The sequence below is a fragment of the Castanea sativa genome, chromosome 5 (genome assembly GCF_040712315.1).
Source record: "Castanea sativa cultivar Marrone di Chiusa Pesio chromosome 5, ASM4071231v1".
Lineage (NCBI taxonomy): Eukaryota > Viridiplantae > Streptophyta > Magnoliopsida > Fagales > Fagaceae > Castanea > Castanea sativa.
In genome coordinates, this window is record NC_134017.1 from 19,866,280 (window position 1) to 19,881,326 (window position 15,047).

A 15,047-nucleotide genomic window follows, 5' to 3' on the forward strand; every position below is an offset into this window, starting at 1 on the left:
TTTTATCAATTTTTAGAATTAACAATTCTTGTTTAAGATGGTCATTATCATGTTTAATAGTTTTAACATCATTTTTTAATTGAATTATTTCTTATTTAACAGTTTTTATTTCATGTTGAAGATCGTTAACAGTTATCTCTTTTGATTTATTTTTATTAAATATTTTCAGAGTTTCTTCAAAACTTATCGTAGAATTAGGTCTTTTAACCTTATCTTCTTTTGTTAAGTTTTTCAAAAACTTGTCAAGATACTCTTTCTGTAAATTGGAGTCTTCAATTTTTCTTATCATTGTTAATAGTAAATCATCATTCTCTTTACTTTTGGTTAACATTTTAACAGATTTAATCACATTACAACAAGAATCTCTACAACCAAGTTTAATATTAGGAGATTTAGAAACATCACTACGGGATTGATAATCAGAATCAGATGAGGAGGAAAAATTCTCTTCAAAGGAATCAGTTGAAGCAGCAGATTCAAGAATTTGAAATAACTCATTTTGATCATTATTATTAATGTTTAACATGTTCAACTTATTTTTCAACTTGCCAGGCTTTTGGTTACAGTCTTTACTGAAATGGCCAAATTTACCACAGTTAAAGCACTTACCTTTACCTGATCTCTGTTTATCATGTTTTCAAAAAGTAGATTTGTTTTTAGTATAAAAATCATTGGGTTTAACAAAGTGGGTTTTGTATCTTTTATGCTTTTTATGGGAATAACTTTTGTAAACCTTATCATGTTTACTTTTTCCCTTTTGCCTGGAAGGGGCAATAGGGGGTAAACCATATTGTTCACAGAAATTACCCATTTCATATTTAGCTTTCTTTTTATTTTTTAATTGTTGTTTTAACCATTTTTCATCATTGCACATATTAATTCCAATTTTCTTAATAGTGCTGAAAATATCACCATAGGTTAAATTATCAAAATCAATAGAATCATTTTTATCAATTAATTCATTTTTTACCTTATGAGCAAAAATAGGAGGCAGACCGTCAATAAACTTCTCTTTCCAATAAGGCTTCGTAGAGTCTTTTCTAAGCATGACTCTGGAAGTAAATACATCTTAGTACCATCTGTAATCAGACATAGTAGGACATCTCAAATTATTCAAATAATCAGAAATTCGAGACGAAATATTGGAAGGAGTACCAACAAAATGTTTAAGAATGGTGTAAACCAAAGTATTAACACCATCAAGAACACCACGATTAATATTTTCATAAAAAATAGGCATACCATCAGTATCTCTTTTAATAGCATGTTTAATAGATTCTCTGGATTCTTTTGTGAGATGTGAATCCCACCAACCTCGAAGACAACCAGTAAAACTAGATGCAAGCAAATCAACAATATCAGGGTGATCAAGATTGTCATGGTTATTTATGAATGCAATACCAACCATAGACATGTGAGCCATTTTGTTAATAATTTCTTGTTCAGACAAACCATCAATATTCCATTCATAATGTTTATCAGCAGAAACAGAAAATTGAGTTTGAGAAGATCTTTCTTCAAACTGTACATCAGGAGGAGTAGGTTTAGAATACCAATTTTTTTGTAAAAGACGTGGGATTGGCTTAGTTATATAAATATAACTAAGTTAGATATTAATAGGATGTGGAGATCTGACTCCTCTGTTAGCTCTAGGACTGGTTGTCCTCCTGATATTGTAAATGAAGAAGACCTCACTGTTGGAGAAAGTGAGTACCCAGATTTTAGAATATGGAATATTCCTAAGGTTTCTACTAAATCTGTTTATGATCTTAATTGGACTGAAAAATGTATTTTCTCTGAATATATATCTAGAACTGTTGAACAAACCTTTTCTATTTCCAAAACTCATGAAAAATGTTGTTTATTTTCCAAGAAAAATATTAACGAGTTTTTATCCAAGAAAAAACTTAAATATTTACACATTGGTTTGGTTCAAGTTGCTGTTAAACCCTTAACAAGAAAATGAATTGATGCTTCTGTGCTTATGTGTTTACATGATGCTAGATTTAAGAAATTTAATGATAGCATTCTTGGCATGATTACTGCTTCTTTGTATGATGGTCCTGTTTACTTTGACTGTTATCCTGATCTTGCTCTTGCTCTTGATGATCCTAATATTATTAAAGCTTTAACTTTGAATATATTGACATCTGATTATGATATGGATGATGGTAGTAGACCTTTTATTCTTATTTACTGAATTTTTTATAGATTGCTTGATTCCCAGCTAACTCCTCGGTTTAGAGGACGTGATCCTGCTGGAAAAACTATGTTGATTCAATGTTCATTTTTTTATTACGTTCAAGTAATTGGTATGAACCTCATTTCTTGAAACATAATAATTCTCAAGGTAATCAAAAAACAAAATATGTTGTTTTAACAAATTCATTTTTTCTCTCCATTTCCTTTTGATTCTGTCTTTTTCAGACTGAGCAAAAGTACTTTGGTAATACTTTCTTTTATCACGGTTTGCTTTAGAAAAGAATTCATTACTTAAAGCAACCATATCAATTTGAAAAGCAGGGGTTTCAACATCCATATCCATCAAATTTATCACACGCAGATGTTTGAAAGGAGGAGGAGTTTCAATAGGTGGAAAATCAGATCCAGAAGGAGCCTCAGATTTTGCATCTTCTTCTTCTTCTTGGTCATATTTTGGGAGAAATTCAGGTTTAGTTGAATAATAAGTATTGCTAACCTGGGAATTGTTGCTAGCAACTCCTTTTAGCTTTAAATCAAGTGGTTCAAAATTCTTTTTCAAAAACTTATGCCATCATCAAAAGCATTTTTAGAAGATTTTGAAGATAATGAGTCAGAATTTGTGTCGTCATCAGAAACAATTTCTTTCTCATTTCTTGAAATAGCACAAGCAGCGCTTCTAGAAGTAGAAGTTTGCTAAGGTTTAACTTTTAAATCAGCAAGCATTTTTTCAATCTTTTCAACAGTTGATCCTTGGGAATTAACTAAATCAAGAGTCTTACTCTGAGAAGTTTTAAAATCAATATTTTTTCTTTGACTGGGTAAATCAAACAAAGGTTTCTCAGGTTTTGAAACAGCAGGTTTTTCATCAATTTTTTCTTCAATACGGTCAAGCTGTTGACCAATAATATGCAAAGATTCATTAGTGAAATTGTTTTGTTCAATAATGGCAAAAACAGGAGTTTTATCATCAGCAATTTTGAAAGGGGAGGCTTTCACCTCAGTGCTTTCCTTATCATTTTTGCAAGTAATCAAAACAGTTTCAAGGGGTGGATGACTGGATTTAACAATAGTTTTATCATGTTTAACAAAAGCATATTTTTTTATTACGTTCAAGTAATTGGTATGAACCTCATTTCTTGAAACATAATAATTCTCAAGGTAATCAAAACACAAAATATGTTGTTTTAACAAATTCATATATATATATATATATATATATATATATATATATATATATATATTACTATGGATCGCTAACGAATGCCCTTAGGGCATTGGTTAACAATCCATTTTAGGAAAGTTTTAATACCACCTTTATGAGAAATGAAAAAAGCTGTCAAAATATTAATTACTTTATTTCATTTTCTCATAAAAACTTTCTTTAAATGGATTATTAACGAATGCCCTTAGGGCATTCGTTAGCATTTCCCTATTACTGTTTAGATAAGTGAGATAAAACCAAACAATTGTAAGCAATTGTTTCTCTTTTATCTTAAAAATATTAATACATCAACATATAATAAACATGATTATCATATATATATAACATTTTTTTTTCTAAATATTATATGATATTCATTAAAAACGATAATGATATTAATTTGTTCGCTTAATTACAATGTTATATATTTTATTATATAAAATTAATACAGAAATGTAAAAGGATTGATAGCCGCACGTTATTTTATTTTTATTATTTTAAGTAACTTAAAAAAGAAGCCAGTAATTGAAAGTTAACAAACTTGTTAAAAACATGGAAAAGTGATACAGTAGTACAGCTATTCCACACACAGCATTGAGCACACACAAAGGTTCTTGTTCATCTATCAATTCAAATGACTTTTTTTTTTTCCTTGATAAAATGAAAATTTTCCTCAAATAATGAACATTGGAAAAGCTAATACTGAATTTTTCATTAAGATTATCTCACACATTTTCCACATTTTTGTCTTAGTTTGAAGTCTTGAATGAATGAGATTATATTATGCAATTTCACATCTTGGACTACTATAAGGTAATTTCTAATACTTTTTAACTTTCAAATCCTTAGTTTATGTTCTAGATTTCTTAAAATCTAGGGTTGAGTTTATTTTGAATGGGGTTGAGGAAAACTTAATTTTTGTTCAATTTGTTGATTGGACTTAGTCCCATTTGTGTTTTTGTTGATGATGTTGGCCCTATGTGGCAATATGAACATGTATTGAGGGTGAATTTCACCATGTTCATGCATTTTATCATATATAGGACGTTAGTGTGCATGCTAGGTGTTTGATGAATTGTCTCTTAGGCATTTACTCGCTCGTTTGAACTCCAATGAGTACCAAATTTTGGGGTTTTTCATGTTTACTCATTAGGAACATGTTTGGTTCATTAGTTGTATATTTTACACACCTTGCCCCACATGTGCATTTCTCATGCCTTGTTCATGTATTGCATATAACTACCTTTTGTACAAACCTTTGCTACCCTTGCCATGTCTTGCTCAATATCTTGTTTCCACATCCTTACATGTCATTTTTACTTTATGCTTTGTAGTATTTTATTTTGTCTTTTGTTTGAGTTTCATTTCTCATTCATCTTATATCCTATATGCATCCTTATCCTTGTTCCTATATTCCTTTCTTTCCCTTATTCTTCTTGGCCCATTTGTCCATTCGTGTCAAAAAGGGGGAGAGTATACTATAGAGAGTATATCGGAGAGTAATTTGGACTCTCATGCACATTTATAGGGAGAGGAATTCTTAGGGGAGATGTATATTCCAAGCGGGAGAAGACTTTTTTTTTTATGAGAAAACCTTATTTTGTTTTATTTTTCATTGTGTTTGTTTTCTTGTTTTCTTTATGGTGTTTTGAGTTACTTTTATTATCTATACTTTGTTGTTCTTATCGCGTTGTGTTTATATGTTGGACATGCATACATCCTTTTGCTTTGTGCTTTAATGACTGCATGTTTGGTTGATCATTTGCTTTGCTAAGTGATCATTGTGATCATTTGCTTTGCTAAGTGATCATTGTGATCATTTGCTTTGCTAAGTGATCATTGTGATCATTAGACTATCATATGTTTGATCAAGTTGCTCATATGTTTCACATGTTCTCTACTTGATCGCAATTTATTTGTTACTTTATACTTGTCCTTTATTACTTGCTTTACCTTGAGAGTCTAATGTGTTTTGTGCAAGTGTTTCAAGAAACAAGTATTTTGTTTCAAGTTCTTCACAAGTTTTAGATTTAGGTGTGAGTGAGTTTTATCATTATTCTCAAACTCACGTTTAAGTACAGAGTTTTTTATAGGGTGTTTTGTCATAGAATAGCCAAATGGGGAGATTGTTAAAATATGGTTTTTCACATAAATTTTTTTTTGGCTATATTTCATGACAAAAAGTGTTGTAATTTCATTAATTTATTTCCTTGTATTTTATGGGATTTAATTGTAATGGATTTAGTCTTAAGTGGTGAAGATTTGATCAAGACATTTGAAGGTCACATGAGGAGTACATGCTGGAAGTGAAGAGTCACTGTATCTCGTGAGTAATCTCGCGACTTGGGCAACTTGTGAGATGACCTGCAAGATGCACTGACAGCTGGGATTTTAAGTGTGACTTTTATATCCTTCACTCATACTATATATACTCTCGTTACCCACAAAATTGTAAGGGAGGCTAATCGGATAGAGAAACCTAGAGAGAGGTTTCTACAACACCCTCCATTACAGAGAGAGCTACTTATCCTCAAGAGAGAAATCTTTGTAGTCTCTTCTCATTCCCCTCTCTCATTGTCATACCTTAAGAAGAGATTTGTACTCAAACACAACCCATACCCATTCAAAGTGTAGAGTGTGTTTTGGAGCTTGGGAAGTATTGGGTCTTTGCCAAAATAAGCCGGTGAGGCTTGGAGGTGCAATCGGGTGGTATTGTAGGATCTGGGAAGCTAGTGAAGATAAGACTCCTAGAAGTCCGTTGGTAGCTGGAGCTTGGAGGGCTCTTCGATAACACATCACTGTGTTATCTTGGGTTTGCTATTCTTTTACCCATTGCCCTTTCCATTTTAGCATTGCACTTATTTGTTCATCCATACAATTGTTGAATGCTTTAATTGATTAATTTTCTAATCACATATATTCCGCATTAAGTGTGTTAAACCTAAATTAATCAAGCCATAATTAAAATTGGGGCTCTAAACACGCTCTAGGCATTTACAATATCGAGCTTTCAACACAAAATATCAAAATTAATGAATTACAGATATTAAATTGTAGATTCTATCCTATACTAGCCGACAACTTATTTAAGGTGTTGATATTTTAAGAATTCCAACCATTCAAGAAATTCAATCTTAATAGGTTTTTATTTATTTATTTATTTATTTTTCAATTCAACCATTTAAGGTGTTCATCTTATTTTTTTTTTGTAAAATTTCTAAATTTCAACTATTTAAGATGTTCATTCTCAATTTTGAAATTTTTTTAACAATTTCTACCATCTACAGTGTTCGTTCTTGATATTGTATAATTTCTATGAATTTCAAGTATCTACAACGCTCGTTCTTGATATTGTAGAATTTGTATGAATTTCAAATTTTCAACCATTCAAAGTATCTACTGTTGATTTTATAAAACTCCTAAATATTACATCATTTAAGATGTTCATTCTTGATTTTGTAAAACTTATAAGAATTTCAATTATTGAATGTGTTCAAATATGCCGGTCAAAATGGCTAGGTACCATCTTTGGCGGCAATATTTGGCAATCTACCACTGTCTGCAAAATAATTAAGGATTTACCACTTTTTTGAAACTCGAGTTTGCCGTGCAACTCGAGTTCCAGATATTCGAGTTCCATGAAAAATAGCCATCAATTTTTTATGTAACTTGAGTTCCATAAATGTTAGGGTTTTATGTGCTTTCAAAGCCGTCTTAGGGTTTCTAATTGCCCTATGTTTTGTATTTACTATTGAATGCATTGTAGCCTTCAAAGACAATTTAGTTTTTAGACTATTATCAATAAACATAGACTTTTGTCAATTTTCTTCTCTGGTGGATTCCAGTTTTATTACCTTGTGTATTCAAAGAACCTCTCGTAGATTTGAGGTTTACTACCCAGGAACTAATAGTTTAGTTTCTATTCATTATAGAGAGCACTGTGTGTGTTTTATTCAGGCTTCTGCGACATTAAATTCTATCATTTTTTTGTTATTTTTTCCGAATTTTCACTCTCAAATATTTCCCTCTATATTTCTCACTTTCTCACATTCTTCTCTTCACTATTAACAATCCTTTTTTTTTTTTTTTGTGACTGTAGTTGTTAATTTGTCAATCTCTAATCTCCCTCAATCAAGATTGTTTCATACTGGCCATCATTTCTCATTGCATTTAGCCGTCAACCTTGATGGTTGTTTTGCAACATTCATCAAAACATCGGCCAAATGGGCAAATGCCCTTTTCGCGCAAAAAAAAAAAAAAATAGCATTATACCCCATTTTCCAAACTTATTAGGGAAATGCCCATCTTTCGAAACTTGATTTTCTTAAAATCGAGTTAAACCCTATAGTGGCGTTTTAAGGAGCCTATAGTGACGTAAGGACCTATAGTGGCGTTTTGTAACTCGAGCTCCATGAACTCGAGTTATAGGTAAAAAAAAAAAAAAAAAACTTGCATGGAACTCGAGTTCATGGATCTCGAGTTACAAAATGCCGTTATAGGTCCTTAAAACGTCACTATAGGCTCCTTAAAACGCCACTATAAGGCTCCGGAATTTTTTTTTTTTTTTGAAACTCGATTTTGAGAAAACCAAGTTTCAAAAGAGGGGCATTTCCCTAATTAGTTTGGGAAAGAGGGCATTTGCCCATTTTTTGCCTCAAAAACACCCGTAATTTTTGAGTTTGTTTCTACTCAAATTTATATATATATATATATATATATATATATATATATATATATATATATATATTTATTACATTTTAACTTTGTTAAGAAAAGTAGTGAAAGTTTATGTAATATAAACAATAGTTTGAAGCTTCAACTGCTCATTTATTTTATTTGTTTCAATTTGTTATATCAAATTTTATTTAGTCATATATATTATATAAAAATGACTAAAACAATGTTCGTAATTCTATATATATATATAATCAATATATGATAGTTTGTTTATAAAATTTTTTTAATACATTTTTAGACTTCATGATTTTCAAAGAGATATTAAATGATGTAATATTTATTATTCGTGACAAAAATGAGTAGTTTTGGTTATGAAAGTAGTCATGTTGCTAGGGGGAGAGTTAGTCTAGTGACAGGAGAGAGTGTTTTTCATATATTTCGTGAGGTTTTTGATGTATAGTTCTCATTGCATGTACCTTAGTCTTGTGACCTTTTTACATACATTGTACTTATGTTATATATATATATGATGTATGCTTTTCTTCTTTATCTCACATGTGTTGTTTCTTTTCTCGCTATACAAATGTTTCTTATTTTATATAACTTGTCTATATTTCACACTTGATGCCTTGGTTGATCTTGTTTAAGTGTTTCAGTTAAGATAGATTGCAAGTCTTTCATGCCACGATTTCTCTTCTTGCAAAGTTTTTCAAGAGTTCATAGTAGTAGTTAGACTTATGTACTTTTTGTGTAATAATTACGGAGATTGTTGTTTTATACTTCTCTCATAATTATGCTTGTGGTTTTGTCACAGATTGACAAACGCACTTTACATGTAATTGGGTAGATCTAAGTTGGGTTTAATGTATCAAGAAATATGTTGTTCAAACATATCAAGTGATTTCATTAAAGACATGAAAATTGATCCAATAAACAAGCGAAGAAAAACTAGTTCGTTAACTCTTGACACTAGCTCGACAAATATTGCTATCAAGGATTAATGGAGAAGCTCGACACAAGCTCGAACTATTAAGATCTATGATTTCAAAATTTCCAAATCTTAAATTCAGCCCATGATGACTTGTTTCATTAGGGTTTCTTTGCTCATAATCCTAGTCATATATAGAACTTATTTTAAAAGTTATCATACATGGAAACAGAAACTTATAACTCATATACTTTGTGCGAAATTACTGCATTTGTGCGCCCTAAGGTTTTGTAAACAAGTGCTTCCTAATCTTCATCATTTATAAAGTGAAGAACTTTGCAGTCAATAACAATCATTCAAGTTGCTGAAATTAGTCATGTATTAGGATCCCTGCAAAGGAACACAGATTGGAGATTTGTGCAACAAAAGAAAGAAGGCTACTACAAGATTAACTCCAATTGTGTATTGGAGCGAAAGTTTAACTGTAGGTTGGTATTTTTGAGATAGGCCAGGGTAGCAGTAAGATTCCTCATACTTGTAGCTGCTTGATTATTGATTAGTGGATTCTTGGGAGTAGTGACCTTAAATTCATCCGGTGGAAGATTTTTGTCTCGCAAGAGATTTTCTCCACTTGTCAACAAATCACCGTGCTAATTTGATTTCCGCTGCATTTAGTTTTTTTTTTTTTTTGATTTGTTGGTGACTTCACGATTTGCATGTAACTTGGCCTAATTAATCAACTTGAGTAATTGAATTAATTAACCGGGGTCAATCTATCTTAACCCAAAAGTGGAGATAAATAAGTCCTTAAGTAGTGCCTTTAATGATGTTGAATTGTTTTTTCCAATTTCGTAAATGCTTTTTAGTAGAATCTGACTCAAAGTAGAAAATAATAATAAACAATTAATAAGCGTTGATTGACTTCATATTAAAGAGAAAAAATATAACTACATAAACAAATTTTCCTAGTAACGAACCTACTAAAGAGGAAGAAGTCTAAGCTTTTGTTGGGCATATTCTCATAGAGCAGTATTTTTTCTTTTTCTTGAATGCGAAATCCTAAAAGTCTAACAAGATTAGTATGTTGGAGTTTGGCAATAAGAATAGTTTCATTCTTGAACTCTACTAATCCCTTCCTTGAACTTCTTGAGAGTCTCTTTATTGCTATTTTTTCCCCATTAGGTAATTAACCCTGAAAATATATTGCATTAGTCATATTTTATTGACATAATTTAAAATCAGTTTCCACTCACATTATTTAATTTTCTGTCAAGATTCTACCTCATCATTGGGCTGAATTCTAAGAGCTAATTTATTTATTTGAAGGATTGGATTATCTATCTAGGCTAGGTCTAAGTTCAAATTTTATATCAAAAACATTAAATAAATAAATAAAGAGATAGGATTGGGTTGTTTCTCAAAAAAAGAGATAGGATTGGGTTAAGTTAAGGTGGTAGATTCAATTGTTATTGATGAGCCAGTGGGAGAGAGAACTAACCTTATAAACTGGTCCAAAACCACCCTCTCTTAATTTATTTTCAGTTAAGAAATTACTTGTAGCAATAGAAATGCTTTCAAGGCTGAAAATTTGCAACTCGTGGCCATCTTGCCCATCCTTACCTTGTTTCTTCAATTTGTCACGTATAGTGGAAGGAAGTGCATTACCTCCAAGTTCTGTTATGAGCATCTCTTGTTTCTTTTTTCTCTCTTCTGATTAACATACATCGCAAATATAATTAGAAAATTTATTACTGCTTAATCATCAATAATATATCTAAAGAATTTATAGCAGCAGCATATATTACCTTCTGCTTTGATTTTTTTCACCTTTGCATAGCTTAATAAGCACAACAAGGTGATGATAATTCCCCCTACTTTCATAATGAGCCATATCCCCCAACTCTTTTTGACTGGCTAGTACGTTTCTTCTACAAAGTCTGGTAGAAAGCCATTGCCAAAGATCTCCACTAGAGGGGAAATGCCATTGAAAGACACATGATCTCATCCCTCTGAACAAAGGAATAAAGTTCATCCATCATTAATGCAATATTCTCCTCGGATCAGCTATCTTCATAATCACAAGTAGTACATGATTCAGCTGCACAACACATATGATATAGCAACCTACAGCTAAAACAGTAGTCCTCTCATACCAACACCGATCTTGCATCCAACCATGAAGCTGGAATGTTTCTTTACAATATCTCCAAATACCCTTGACGATCAATCTTTTCGAGAGCAATGACAATGAATTTTCCGCCATGAAGTAAGAGACCATAGTTAAATATCCAACGGTAACAACAAAAGAGCAAATGAACAGTATCAAAACATAATTCCTTCTAGCAGTATTAGCAATTTCAGATCATAATTGGAGATTTTTTTTTTCTAAGGAAAATCATGAAGATATGGCAGAATCACAGTTGGAACTCTTCAAAAGCAGTCTCTCCAGCCGTAACAGAATCTATAAGGCTTTCGTCAATTGCCATTATGTCTTCAACGGCAAAACCTGAAGTGAAAATGCATCAGCAGTAAATATACATGATAAGAAAGAGGGAAGGGGCATAAGATTACCGAAGTCTATATCCGTATCCTCAAATCCATCAACATACTTCCTCCGCTATGTCTTGTAATTATCACCAAGCTGCTGGAACCATAAGGGCAGAAAAATGCATGGCCATGAATGAAGACAAGGAATAGAAGAAAAAGGAAAGAAATGATGTAAGAGGATAAGGAGTTCTTAAAGAAACCTCTTCCATAGGTTCATAAATCTCCATCCTACCAGCAATGGTCTTCCCCAAAATTGCTTCATCATAACAATTGGACTTACGGAACCAATAGTTGGGTTAACAAAAGTGTCAGTTTGATCTAAATAACCATCATCGGAGGGTCTAGATTCATCATCGCTGGAATTCTCACTAGATTAGACTTGGGGGCTTCCACACCACAATATTATTCTCTTTAATCCACTCATCTGGGCATCTCCTCCATAAACCAAACAACTATTAAATTCAGCAAGCATGTCTCAAGACTCTAGCGGCGCATCAAATCACGGTTACAATCTGACAGGAGCAATATCACATCCTCAAAATATTGGCTTCGTGATGGGATATGTAAAACACTCCATTAGCAATCTCTCAACTAGATCATCCATTAATGGGCCCACAAAGACCCATAAATTGAATGGGTGCTGACAGAAGCTTTTATCGCTGGATACAAAACATTAGTAGCGGCTGGAGCTTATGTAGTTTCGTCACTTGAATATCTCTTCATAGCACCCACTTTAGAAGTGCACTAATCGGATTATCCTTCTCAATTGCTATTGAAATGCTCGTATCACCTTGCCAGCAGCTCCAATTCCACCAACAACTAAAATCTCTTTAACAACTACAAATGCAAAAGAAAAACTCAATCAAGAAGAGTTGAATCAGAAAAGGAGGATGAAAGAAGTTTGGAATGAGATAAAAGGGTTCGTTCCCTTAGTCCTAGAAAAGAGGAAGAAGCTCTATCTTTCAAGCTCACCATCTCTCTCCCTCTTTTAACCCATGCAACACAAGCTTATGGACTCATTCAAACTTACATGTGGGACCAAAGGCAGGCTGATCACACAAACTCAGGGGGCTAAAAGGTTGAGGTACAATTTTTTCACTCAAGCCAAATGCTTTAATCCTATTTAATCACTTCTATTTATTCACCAAAAATACCAAGATATCACCCATATATTATTTTGGGCCTTCATGAATATTTCTCATTGGCCCACAAATATTTCCTATCTCATTGGCCCACTTTACGCTGCCATTTTTCAAAAAAAAAAAAAAAAAAACTCGCACCTGTGATCTTAATATTTTTCTTTCAAAAATTATAGTATAATTTGATCACACGTGACTCGGGGGGCTTTTTTTTTATTTTTTTATTTTACACAATTCTATTTGAGTGCCACCTATTTATACCACTAACAAGTTATTGGGGTTTCCCAAATATTTTTGCTCTATTATTTCATTAATCACAAATATTTCATATCTCATTATCTGAATTGGGTCACGATATAAACTATCACCAAAAATCCAAAAACTCATATTTTATCCAATTTTATTATCATTATTTAGCTAAGCCCAAAACCGGCCCTATGAACCCAATACACACATCATATTCTATTCAAAACCCAAGAATACTTATGCTTGGTAATATTCGAAAAGCTAATAATTCAAATCCATGGCAAAAAAAATTTATCAATGGAATTCAAATCCATGATCAAAGCCCATGATTTAAACTCATGGCAATATCCAAATCCCAATTCTCATTGGCAACATCAAAGCCTAATTCTCATTGGCAATATCAAAGCTCAGTTCTCGCTGGCAATATTTAAAACTCAATTCTCATTGGTAACATCAAAGTCCAATTCTCCTTGGCACTATTAAAAGCCCAAGTTAACTACTTGGCACTATTCTATCAAAAGCCCAAGGTTATTAATACTTGGCAAAATACTATATCATAATTATTGGAGGTCATTATTTAAAAAGCCCCAAAGAAAATATCATTTACAAAGTAATCCATAGCAAAAATTATGAGAAACTATACAAGTTATTTAAAGCCCATGGAAACTAATGCCCAAAATCTATCATAAATATTTATTAAAGCTCATGAATTCATTTTATTTCTACTAACAACTAAAGCCCATGAGGAGTAAAAAATCCATAGCAAAGCATGTTTTTAAAGCCCATTTTGTAGGACCAAAAATCTCATGGAGTAGGGAACAAGCCCAAGCAAAGAAAGGGCCATGTGGCCCAACTAAAAGTGCTGAAATGGAGCAAAGTTCCAGCCCAAAAAAGTCCTTAGCAAGAGGCTTGAGAGAAGGCAACCAGCCCTTGTTCATCCCTAACCAAAAAACAGCTAGAGACCCCAACAAGAGAACCAAGCCTTTGAGGATGAACTATGGGCTGTCCCATCAGTTTTCTGCCACCCTTTGCCTGATGTGAATAGTACCAGAGAGCTGTCATATCAACTGAAGTCTAAAGGGTGATCAAACTCCATCATCTTCATCAAAGCTGTACCTCCAGCAGAAGGGGAAGTCAAGTTATCCAAATTTCAACAAATTGACACTATAAATGTCAAAAACGTTCAAGACATGATTCATGTACCAAGCCCATGAATCCTAAAGGGGAAAAATTGGGGACATGTGGTTTGGAGGGCATAAAGGGATCTCCAGCGGAACCTCCTGAAGTGAACTAAGAATTTGACACTTGGCTTGGGGTGTTGAATCTTACTTCTTGGGGACCAAATCTCAGTTGCAGCATTAGGATTAGCTTTTGATACACGCCATAATTATATTAATTCAGCTCAGCCCCAAAAATCATGGCATTAAATGCAAAGCACTCTAAAATCTCATCATTACCCAAAGAAGCAAGGCAGCCCCTAAAGTAAACCATCTACTTCTAACCAAAAATCCAAGGAAGATTAACCTTGGTTTCCCACCTCTGATTAACCCTACGTTTTTTTGGACTCTTGTTAATTAATGCTTCCCTAAAGCCCCATTATAAAAGGATACACACCGCAGCCCACAAAGGGGGAGGCCTCTCTAAAGATTTCTATCATTAACTACATTCTGCAGAAATTCCGTCCCTATTAAGCTTCCTTTAAGCTTCCTTTAAACTTCCCCAAGCTCTTTAGAGCTCACTCACAACCTTTCCTAGCCTATAGTCACTATAACACCAACATTCACCACCTTGCATACACCTTCCTACCCCATAAACGTCCCATAATTGACCAGAAGACAACTACCCTCTCTGAAACTCTTGGTTTGTTTACTACTTTGCTCGTGGTTTAGCTTCCCTCAAGCTCACCACTCATCATCTTCAGCCCACACTCATCTAATCTCAAATGTTCTCTTCCCCTTTTCACACAAACACAGCCCATAAATGTCTCTCAACTAGTCATAAACAGACCACTCACAAAAAGCCTTGATCTTGGTGTTAATCTCACCTCACTCACTCAAAATAGCCCACATTCACCTCATTCATGCCTAATTATTATACACTCACCAAA